Below are 10,486 nucleotides of genomic sequence, written 5' to 3' on the forward strand. Positions count from 1 at the left end.
GACCAGGACACCAGAACCTGTCTTGGTGGCCTAAGACATTCAAAGCCACCTCCCACCTGGAAACTTGTCAGAGCTCAGGAGGCTGCGCTGGGAAGGCCCCCAAGGCTCCCCTGGGGTTGACACGACACAGAGAGGAGAGAAGCAGGCTGACTGGCTCTCAGTGAGACCAACGTGCGGCACCCCAGGAGCACTGCTGCAGTGCCACTTATGCACAAGGTGCAGGGCTATCACCGTGAGGTCATTGGGGACAGAGGCTCTGGCTTGCTGCTAACCCACCAGGAGCTCCTGGGGGCTATGGAGGGGCGTTCTTTACCACTGAGGCAGCTGAGCGGGCACCAGGGGGCTGCAGAGAGAGGAGAGAGCCTGTCTCAGAGCCCAGGGGGGCAGGGGATCATGGGCCCTGACATCACCATCTGGAATGATACAGGACCACACTTAGCCTTACCAACCACTGAGTCCGTCACCTGCTGTCTGGATGAAGTTGGTATGAGTTGGGTCTTGATATCTTGTCACAAGAGGGTCCAAATGAACCCAGTAAGGGTCTATGGCATCTGAAAGTCCTAACCTGAAGGCCCGCATCCTGAGGACACACGGAGAGCCACAGCATCATTACCAGGAAAATAGCCGAGTCCCACTTGGTCCAATGCCTATTTTGCCTGCGTGACCCAAGGCCGGAGGTGACTTCCGTGGGCTCACAGTGTGGTGTTTCATGGACCACTCCTCTGTTTAAAACAGATTTGGGGGGAAAAGTTTTCAATTAGTAATAATCGCACCTTGGATAAACCTCACTGGCAACAATACGGCCACTGTACAAGGCTTAAAACAAAACTTTCACATTATATTTTACAGCTGTGTTGGTACAAACGTGAATGTGCTCCAGGCTGGACTCATCATAGATTCATTATTCTCTTCCCTTTTCCATCTGTTTTTTAAAGAACTTAAAGCCAAACATTCATAGGGCCCTCAAGGCCTGTGTGTGCCCTTGCCTACTGGAGATGTCAGCCCCGAGCAGCCAGCTAGAGCCCCGGGCACAGCCCCCGCCTACAGTGCGCCCCAAATGCTGGGCCAACCGGTCACTTGGAAAAGTGTGTTCAGGGAGAGGGCAGAAGTTGCTGGAAACCTACTCGAATTTCCCACAAAGGTGTGACCAAGCTCTGGTCTAGGACAGGGACCAGTTGACAGCCCAGGACAGGGACCCATTGACAGCCCAGGACAGGGACCACAGGGGTGATGATCCAAGACCTGTGACCCAGGAAAGAATGACTGGAGCACCTCAGCTTAGGGCCACAGAGAGCCCTCTCCCCAGCACCTGGCCAGGTGCCTAGTGACCTCCTAGATACCCCCACCCATCAGCCCCACCTGCCCCACCCTATTCCCCCGGAAGTCCTTCTGGTACCACAGGCTCCCTCAATACCCTTTGGTGTCCCCTAGAGCCACAGGTTAGGACAGGTTCCTGATTTAGCATCCCAGTCTCTACCTCTGTCTCGGGGTCAGCCTGGCCCAGCCATGCTCAGCTGCCTGCCAGGAAGAACCCCGACCCCATCCTCACTCAGGTCGAAGGCCCGCAGCCCCCTGGTCCAGCATCCACTGCCCACCTGGGCCTGGCTCACGGGCCTGCAGCCTGCAGTCTGGCTTTGTTCTTCCTCCTTTCTGGAAGGTTCACGTCTCTGGGCTTGGCCCTGGCAAGCTTATGGGACTTGGGCCGTGAGGGTCCCAAGGGACTGTGAGGAGGGTTGCTGCCCAGCAGGGGAGGGGGAGGCGAGAAGTCCTAACAAGAACCAGAGGGGGCTGGCAGCCCAGCCCTTCCTGGCGGGAGTCCCTCAAATCCCAGAATGCTGCAGTTCCGGGGCCGCGGCCAAGGGGGCTGCAGTTTGCATCAGAAAAGCCTGGGGCCTCTCCAGGCAGAGCCTCTGGGGGTCTGTCTGTCACGAGCATTTGGGCCAAACAAGGACCCCCAGCTTCCTGGCAGACAGTTCTACAGCAAATATGAGCACCTACTGCATGCTCGGTTTTTGTCAAACCACATGTTGTCATTGCTTTAATTTTCAAAGCAGCCCTCTTCTCCCCATTTTACAGATGAGGAAACTGAGCCCCAGAGGACCAGCCCCCAACCTCGGTTTACCCAACTGTGAAGGCAGCCCTGTGATGTTATCCTTCTAACCTGTGCTTATAGCCGAGATAATCCCACTTCAACCCAAGGTAGGTGGGAGGAGGGGGTGGCCTGCTCCCCCGAAAGGATCACCCACAGCACGAGGGGCCTCTGGGGCCTAAGTGTCCCCACTCCACTCCAAGTTGGGAAGAAGCATACAGTCAGCTCTCACCAGCAGGGAAGGCCACGGAGACCAGGGAGGGGCTGATGCCTACAGCCAGGGCAAGTGTGTGCTAGGAAGAGCCCCAGCCCCAATGGGAAGCTGCAGGTGCCCTGTGTGGGGATGATGGTGCTGGAAGCTCCCCATCCCAGGCCCCACTGGTGTCAGACACATTCCCCGCTGTTCCACAGCCAGTTCCCACAGCACACAGACACAATAGGCAAGATTCGTGACAACAACAAGCTGATGGTATTTTTCATCATGTTCTCATGACTCCACACTTGATGAGTTTGAAGAGAAAACAAAGCCATGATTTACTCCTTTAGATTATTTTGGGATTTGCAGCCCAGCTTCCGTGACCATAAGAAAAACGAAGATGGGCTTTTTTTTTTTTTTTTCCAATTTGAAAGACACAGGAATGAGGGCCAAATGAAACTGTTCAACAATTAACTTTATTTTTATTCTTCAATAAAAATAAAGAATTAGAAATTAGGATAGCTTTGGACTTGACAATGGCTATACTGACAAGAAAATAGAGCAATTCTTGCACAGTTGGCTTCTGCCCACCTTTTTCTGTAGGAAAACGATTTCCAAATGAGAATTCTACCCACTGCTAGAGTGCATGTTTGTGCCTCCACACTCAGAGTTGCATGTTGAAACCCTAACCCCCAATGTGACAGCATTAGGAGGTGGGGTCTCTGGGAGGTGCTTAGGTCATGAGGGTGGAGCCCCATGAATGGGATTAGTGCCCGTATGAAAGAGACCCCAGAGAGCTCCCTCACTCCCTCTACCTTATGAGAAACAGGGAGAAGACACCATCTATGAACCAGGAAGCTGCTCCTCACTAGACACCGAATCTGCCAGCACCTTGATCTGGATTTCCAGCCTTCAGAACCATGAGAAATCACTTTCTATTGTCTCTAAGCCCCCCATTCTGTGGGAATGAGATAGTCAGCCAAACTATTAATCAAGTGTGAGGATAGGATGGGGCATTTTCAGACAGTTGAGATCACAATATGTTCGCTTCCCCTGCACCCTTATTAGAAAGCCAAGAGAGTGTGAGCTCCACCAAACAGGGGAGTCAATTCAGACCAAGCAAGATAAGCAAACCTGGTGTGTTCTAAGGCCTAGAGATTTAGACAAGAGGCAAAGTCTAGTGTTGAATTAGAAATAAGCACATTAAAAAAAAAGAAATAAGCACATTAATTTTTAAAAAAATAACATAGCGAATGATAACTATAGGGAAAAAAGGTAAGGCAGGTAAAGTTGATCATAGTATATGATCTGGCTTTGCTGTGAGTTATATTTACATGATCATGTGACTCTAACTCAAACTACATTCTCTGTGCTGGGGTGGGGAGGAGGATGGGAAGGAGACATGTGGGGTGGGGGCAAGGATGAGAGAAAGCTAGCACCTCTTCCATAAAGAACTCAGCTGAAAAAGCTAGAATCAGCAACACAAGAAGACTATTTAGGAATACAGCATAAATACCAAAAGAATTAGTTTTTAAAGAAAGAAAGGAAGCAGTTGCCTCTGGGGAAGAACAAATGGAGTGGGTGGGTGGAGGGCAGGGGACTGCTGGTTTTTATAACAAGCTTGGGAATGATTTAATTCCTTAGATCACAAGCGCATACAACTTTGATTTAAAATGAGGCTGAAAAAAATAAAAAATAAATAAAATGAGGCTGAAAGAAAGTTTTCCTGTGAGCCATGGAAAAAGGATAGCTCGGACAGCGGCCCAAGGGGAGTGTGCTCCAGGAGGGGCATGGAGACCCGTCCCAGCCAGAGAGGCAGGGAGGAGGGGGAAGCATGAGATCTCAGGATCACAGGCTCCTGGCAGAGGGCACAGACCAGAGTCCAGCAGGTGAGTCTGGGGGTCCCCAATGTGTGGGGCTGTGTCTACCTTTCCGTTGTTGCACGTTGCACAGGAGGAAGGCGCTTGGCCTCATGTGCTGAGGTGCATGGGAAAGTCACAGCAGCAGAGGCCATGTGGATGTGGAGCAGCTTCTAGCACCTTAACTCTTGCCTCTTCTTAGATCTTAACTGAATCCCTTGAGGGCAGAGGCCATGGACCCAGGCCTGGGGACTAGCTAGTGCTCGATGCTGTGAGTCCACGTGGCCAGCCTTCTTGCCATGCTAGAGTTTGTCCTCCTGCTTCTGCCACCAGATGTAGAGCCAAGATGAATTTGTTTCCCATTTGAGGTATGAGGAGTGAGGCCAAGGCTCATTTACATTCTAGGAAAAATACAATGTCTGGTCCCTCTGCCCCCAGTGTGGGAACAAGCAACTCCTCACTCGAGGGAGAGGGGATACAGATCCATGCTCACAGGCCTCATCTGCCCTTTGCACTTTGGGCCAGTTCTCTGCAAATCACTGGAAAATTCTGCAGTTCTGACAGCAGCCATGCACACTTTGCTTCCTCCCTGTGAGCCACACAAAGGGCTCAGTTTGCTCATCTCTAAATCTTCCCTGAGCTGTGGTGCCCATGTGCCCAGGCAGTGACATGGGTGGGCGGTTGGCTCAGGTGGCCCCGTGGACTCTGTCCTGTGCTGGTCCTTGCTGCTCAGAGTGTGGGCCGCAGGTGGGCAGCTGCGGTATCACCCTAGACCTGCTGGTATGGTGAGTCTCACTGGGATCACCTGGGATCTACATCCAGCAGCTACAGTATGGGGCACTAAAGGACTGAATTTCCACCCCAATCACACAAGGTTAGGATGTCAACTGCCATTGAGAAAGGTGGGGTTCAGCGAGGTTGAGACTGACCCAGGGCAGGTGAGCCCAGGCAGGAACAAATGCTCTGGCCTCAAACCCGGGGCTGGGCCAGCTGGGGCTCAGGAAGGCTGACAGCTCCAGTCTGGATGCAGCCTCTAAGGACACACAAGGGACACGCTAATCGTCTGGGCTTCAGTTTCCTCACCTGGGAAGTGGGAAGAATCATATCTAATTTTGCACAGTGTGAGGAGCCCCCACTCTGTTGTGGGCAGACTGAGCTGGAGCCTTGGGGGGCGGGTCAGACCCAGCCCTGCCCAGAGAGGGGAAGACAGGTGGTGGGCAGGTGAGGGCAAAAGGCAGTGCAGATGCCAGAGCCTGGCACCCGGCTGAATCCTAACTCTATCCCTGCTGGCTGTGTGACCTTGGGCAAGCCACCTGCCCTCTCCGTGCTTCGGGTTTCCTCTTCCGGGACTGAGAGAGTAGCTGGGGATGAAGTTCGTCACTCTCTGCTGGAGGTCTACAGTGGAACCCGCTACAGTGGGGACTCTCTAGATTTGTCTGTTGAACAGACATCAGAGAAAAGAGAATGCCAGGCCGGGTTCAGCTGGAGGGAGAAGGAGCAGGGGGTGGGGCAGGGGGCCATGTGGAGGCTTCCTGGAGGACACCCCAGGCCGAGGCCACCGGGGGAAGGAGGAGCCGGGCTGGGGTTCTGGCAGGGAGAAAGGAGACCGGGGGACCTTCAGGATGGGAGCACAGCTCACGGCTGGTCCCCAATGGGTAGGTGGGGGGATGAGGAAGGCAGGGCCTGCTGATTACCCCACCCCTGCCTGCCCCACCTGCTGGACGAGATGCCAGCTCCTCAAAGTCTGAAATGATGCTAGAACCTTTAGATGTTTCGAACCAGCTTATTTTGTCTTCTAGAAAGATCCACGGGAAGAACATTACAGAGAAAGGAAGCCAGGCTTTTTGGCCACTGAAGGCTGCGTCCTCGGGCTCAGCTCATGGGTAGGGTCCCAGGCCGCCACGGGCATAGAACACTTCTTCCAGCATGCCCTCCATGTAGGGAGCACCCCTCCTTACAGAGCAGCTCCTTCTCCAGGGTACCCCATCCTCAGGGGTCAGCCCCTCTCAGGCCCACCCTTACAGACATCTATGTAGACATGTCCCCAGATTCGAGGACAAAGGGCTGGGGCTGCTGCTGCCTGTGAAGCCACAGGTGGAGAGGATGCACGGGAGCAGATGCAGCTGATGGTGCCTGAGCTGTAACCCCAAATGACCCCCAGGAAGCAGGTGCCCAGGAATAGGGATGGACATGCCTGCCATACTGGACCCATTGGTGGAAGGCTTCCTCCATGCAGCCCAGGCTGCCCTCCCACGGCTGCCCAGCGGGGCTGTGTCTGCCTTCCACAGCTAGGAAGTGGGATTCAGGGACCTGTCACTTGTCCCAGGTCATGATGTTTACATAGGACAGAGTGGGACTCCGGGTAAGGCCCAGCTAGGCCGTGCCTCCCACCATCTTCAAAGTCAAATCTGCCCCAGGGGTCTCCATCCTGGGGACTGTCCCCCACCCATCTACTTGACTGGGCCACAGCTGATACTCTTTCCTCCGACATGTGGTGCAACCCACCAGCAGGTCCTAAAGATGCCACCTCCACCACATCTGGAACGTTCTCACCATCAGTGCTTACTGCAGTCTGGCATTTCCTGTATGAACTCTTAATTGTTTCTCATTGTTGCCTATTGTTTGAACCTACCTCTCCCCACTGGGATGTCAGTGCCGTGCAGCACCATAGCCACGCAGCGACATCCCAGAACAGCCAACAGAGAGAGGACAGACACAGGGCAAGGGTGCCAGCCCTAGGGGTGCTCTGATGGAGGGAAGCATGGAGCAGGGGTGCTGACATAGGGGCTCCAGAGGGCTCTCTCGAAAAGGTGTGACTGGGTTGAGTCGATATGGCGGTGCACATTCATTAACCATATGTTGCAATGACTCGCATCTGCATGGGCTCCATAAGGACGTCTTACCTCCCTGCTAATTGGGATGAAGCAGAGGGCAGGGCCCTGGCGACCCACTGCTGTGCCCCAGGAACCAGCAGGTCCCCAGAGCATTAAGGCTGTCATGTAGCAGGTAATAACTGGATACCTGTCGTGTGCATGCAAGGCTTTGGAGACCCAGAGGGGAACCACAGAGCCGTGGCCCAGCCCATGTCACAGGAGAACACGTCCGTGGAACAGAAGCAGGTGAACCGCATCGATGGGTGAGAAGCAGGCAGTGAGGGTTGGTTGGGAACAGCCCCCACAAGGGGAGCTGCAGGGAGGACAATGAGGGAACAGTGTTGGAGGTAGGGGGAACAGCAGGTGCAAAGACTCTGAACAGGAGGCTCCAGCTGCCCCTCTGATTCTCTGAGGGGCCTAATGGGATCATGGGCAGATAGCGCTCAACCCTTCACACAACGACTCCAGCCAGATGGGCCAGGGCTCCTTTAAACTGAAATCGGCCAGCACAGCTGTCCGTGTTGTTCACATACCCGACAGCAGCCTGGCAAAAGCGTGCCACTGAAATCCCACCTCCCTGTTTTGGTTTTGATTTGTTTTTCTTTTTAAGGAAAAACAGCTGTGAGGCCAAGAGAGAATGGGTATTTTGGAGAAACTTCTAATACCACAAGCTCAGCTTAGAAACTTGGGACCAGGTCCCAAAACAACCCCTTCTGGCAGGGCTGGCTACAGCAATCCCACGCACAGGCTGAACTGAGCTGACCCACTCAGGGGTCACAACCAGGATGGCAACCCTGCCCTAGGGGCCCCAGATTCAGGCCAGCTCGGCATCTACCCTCCTCCATCCTCCTGACAGGAGCACTCCCTGCACATGGAGTACTCAGACTGCCTCGCTCAGTGTCCCCACACACTCTGGGACCCTGCTCGAGGGCCGGCCTGAGCCTGGGGCCTGCAGGGCACAGCCCACAGCTGTCCCACCTGAGTGTGTGCCAGGCATGGGGCTGTCCTCGGTGCTCCCAGGCCCCTGGACAGCACTGTCGTCCTCCTGTGAGCTCCAACAAGAGCAGCAGTCGTGACAGCATCCACTGAATATCCAACACCAGCACGTTGCTATCTCCTCGAATCCTGAAGGAGTCCTGCCACGTAGATGATGCTGATCCACTTCACAGATGAGAGAACTGAGGTGCCTCAAGCTTGCATCACTGGCCTGAGCCCCAGAGCAGGGGACCAGGAGCTCTGTACCCCAGCACGTGAGTTCTTTTCATGCCCGGTACCTATGTCTCGCTTGGCAAAGAGCCAAGGGACTGGAGGCTTGAGGATTCCAGGCCGGGCTCTGAGTCAGGGCAGCCTGGGGAGGCCTGTGATAGACAGGCCAGTCCCCTGTTCCCCACCTGGGCTCCTCCCCCCCCCCCCCCCCCCCCCCCCCCCCCCCCCCGCCCCCGCAGGGTCTAGGATCCCCACGTGCTTCCGACTAAGGTGTAGCAGAGGCGGGGCAAATCCCAGAGAGAGGGCTCCCCCTGAGGCCGGCCACGGGCAGTACTAGAGGCCTGGTACTAGAACCTGGAGGGAACACAGGGAGTTTCCTGGAGATCGGCAGGTGACAAGCTCTGAAGGCCAGTCTGAGGAGCTGCCACTAGCCCCCAGAGCAGTGGGGAGCACAGGTCCTGAAGCAGGTGCCACTGGCCTGGATGCTAGCATGGAGGGGAGCAACGGGGGCACAGAGAGGAGGGCTCCAGGTGGAGGGAGTATCCGAGCCTCGACAGGACCAGGCATCAGGGGGGCCGAGAGTCCCCCTGGGAGTCCGGCTGGGGATCACAAGGATGTGCCCTTCCCTGGGGAGGTGGGGCCAGGATGAGCTACAGTTTTCGGGACCTGGTCTGGGTGAGACGGGAACCCAGGGCCCCTGGCACCTGCCCAGTGCTCTTGTGCAGCGGGCGGCCCTTCCCTCTGAGGGTCAGACGTGAGGAGCAGAGAATAAACCCGCCTTTGAGCGGGGCTCCTCTGAGAGGAGAGCTGTCCCCGCTGCCAGGAAACACACACACACGGGCACACGCATACGCATCTGAACCCGCGGGGGGTGGGGTCTCTTTCCAGCCATGAAATTAAAACAGAGCCTGGCGCTGGGGGTGAGTTGGCAGCAGTGTGCCTGATCCTTGCTGTGGGCTTGATAAACTGGGATAAGGAGTTTGAAAAGGAAACTTCTATTAGCCATTAAACAACATCAAAAAAAATGTTCATGGACCGGAACCCAGAAATTCTGTTTCTGGGAGCATATCCTAAAGAAATAATCCCTACTTCGTGGAGGGAGGGCCACGCACACAGTCGCTCGTGCACCCTGCTGTGCTGTTGGCCAGGAGTCGGGGAGCTGGCTCTGCGTGGGGCCGCAGGGAAGAGCAAGCGACGGGAGAGTCCGCAGCCCTCCCAGGGTCGCCAGGAACACCAAAGCTGAATGGAAACTGAAGAAACAAGAGAATAATCCTCTAAGCCCTGGAGCGCAGCTCTGTCCGGAGGACTTGCCGAGGAAGGGGGTCCGCAGCAGGACACCCCCGGCCCAGGCACTTGTCTGGGCCGTGTGGGTGGGGCTGTGCCGATTCCTACCTCTGATTTTAGAATTGGATAGAATCTGTTTCTATTATTTTTATGGTTTTCACCAAGGGAAATGCTCTCAGCTGGAAAGCGTATGACGGAGCTTTGTGCTCAAACCGCTTGTTTGGGGAGCAGGGGAAACTGAGGCTCAACTGGGATGGGAGCCAGAGGCTCCATGGCAGAAGGGAAGGCTGAGGCCTCCTAACGCACGGGGCACAGTCCGACTGGGGCCCTGAAGCTGGGGGGTGGGCAGTTCCCAGAAGGGCACAACACTACCCCAGGCAGGACCCCACAGCAGGGACGGGAGTACCCATGCCCCCCAGGGGTGCGCTCAGTGGTGGGGAGTGCTCAACCCAGCATGATTCTCCAGGAACTGGATTCCTGATGGCTCAGTGCTGCCTAGACCCTCCATGGCCCCCCCGGGGCTGCAAGCTTGGAAATCGCTAGGTAAGCGGAATACAGATGGGCGCAGAGGTGTTGTCAGCTGTGGGAGGAAAAAGCGTCGTGGGGTGGGGTGATGGGTCCACGGGGTCACCTCCCGAGAGTAACCATGCAAGCTGCCACCAGGGAACACAGCCCCAAACCTTGGGGAGACATTTCTCTGTCCATTAGAGGGGATGAAGTGTCAGGAGGAGGCCAAGGTGCAGGTGCGTGTGGTCATGGGGGTGCAGTTGGTGCAGCCGCTCTGAGACCCCCGGGGCAGGTTCCACTCAGCACCCGCAGCCACTGCAACCCCATCAGCCACTCCGCGTGAGGACCTCACACACGCTCCGGGTTCACCCAGAGACCTGGGGTGGCTTCAGAGCAGCTGTGCCAGCAGCGCCCATGTACACATGGCTGGACACCTCTCATGGGGGCACAGGGGATGAGACAAGGCTTGAAA

The 10,486-nt window shown here is 55.6% G+C and overlaps 1 pseudogene; it reads right to left on the reverse strand.

The window, feature by feature from the left end:
• Positions 1-693: 693 nt before the first annotated feature.
• Positions 694-818, reverse strand: LOC112923482 (U4 spliceosomal RNA; annotated as a pseudogene).
• Positions 819-10,486: the final 9,668 nt, after the last annotated feature.

Source organism: Vulpes vulpes, chromosome 14, assembly GCF_048418805.1.
Source record: "Vulpes vulpes isolate BD-2025 chromosome 14, VulVul3, whole genome shotgun sequence".
In the NCBI taxonomy this organism is placed as follows: Eukaryota; Metazoa; Chordata; class Mammalia; order Carnivora; family Canidae; genus Vulpes; species Vulpes vulpes.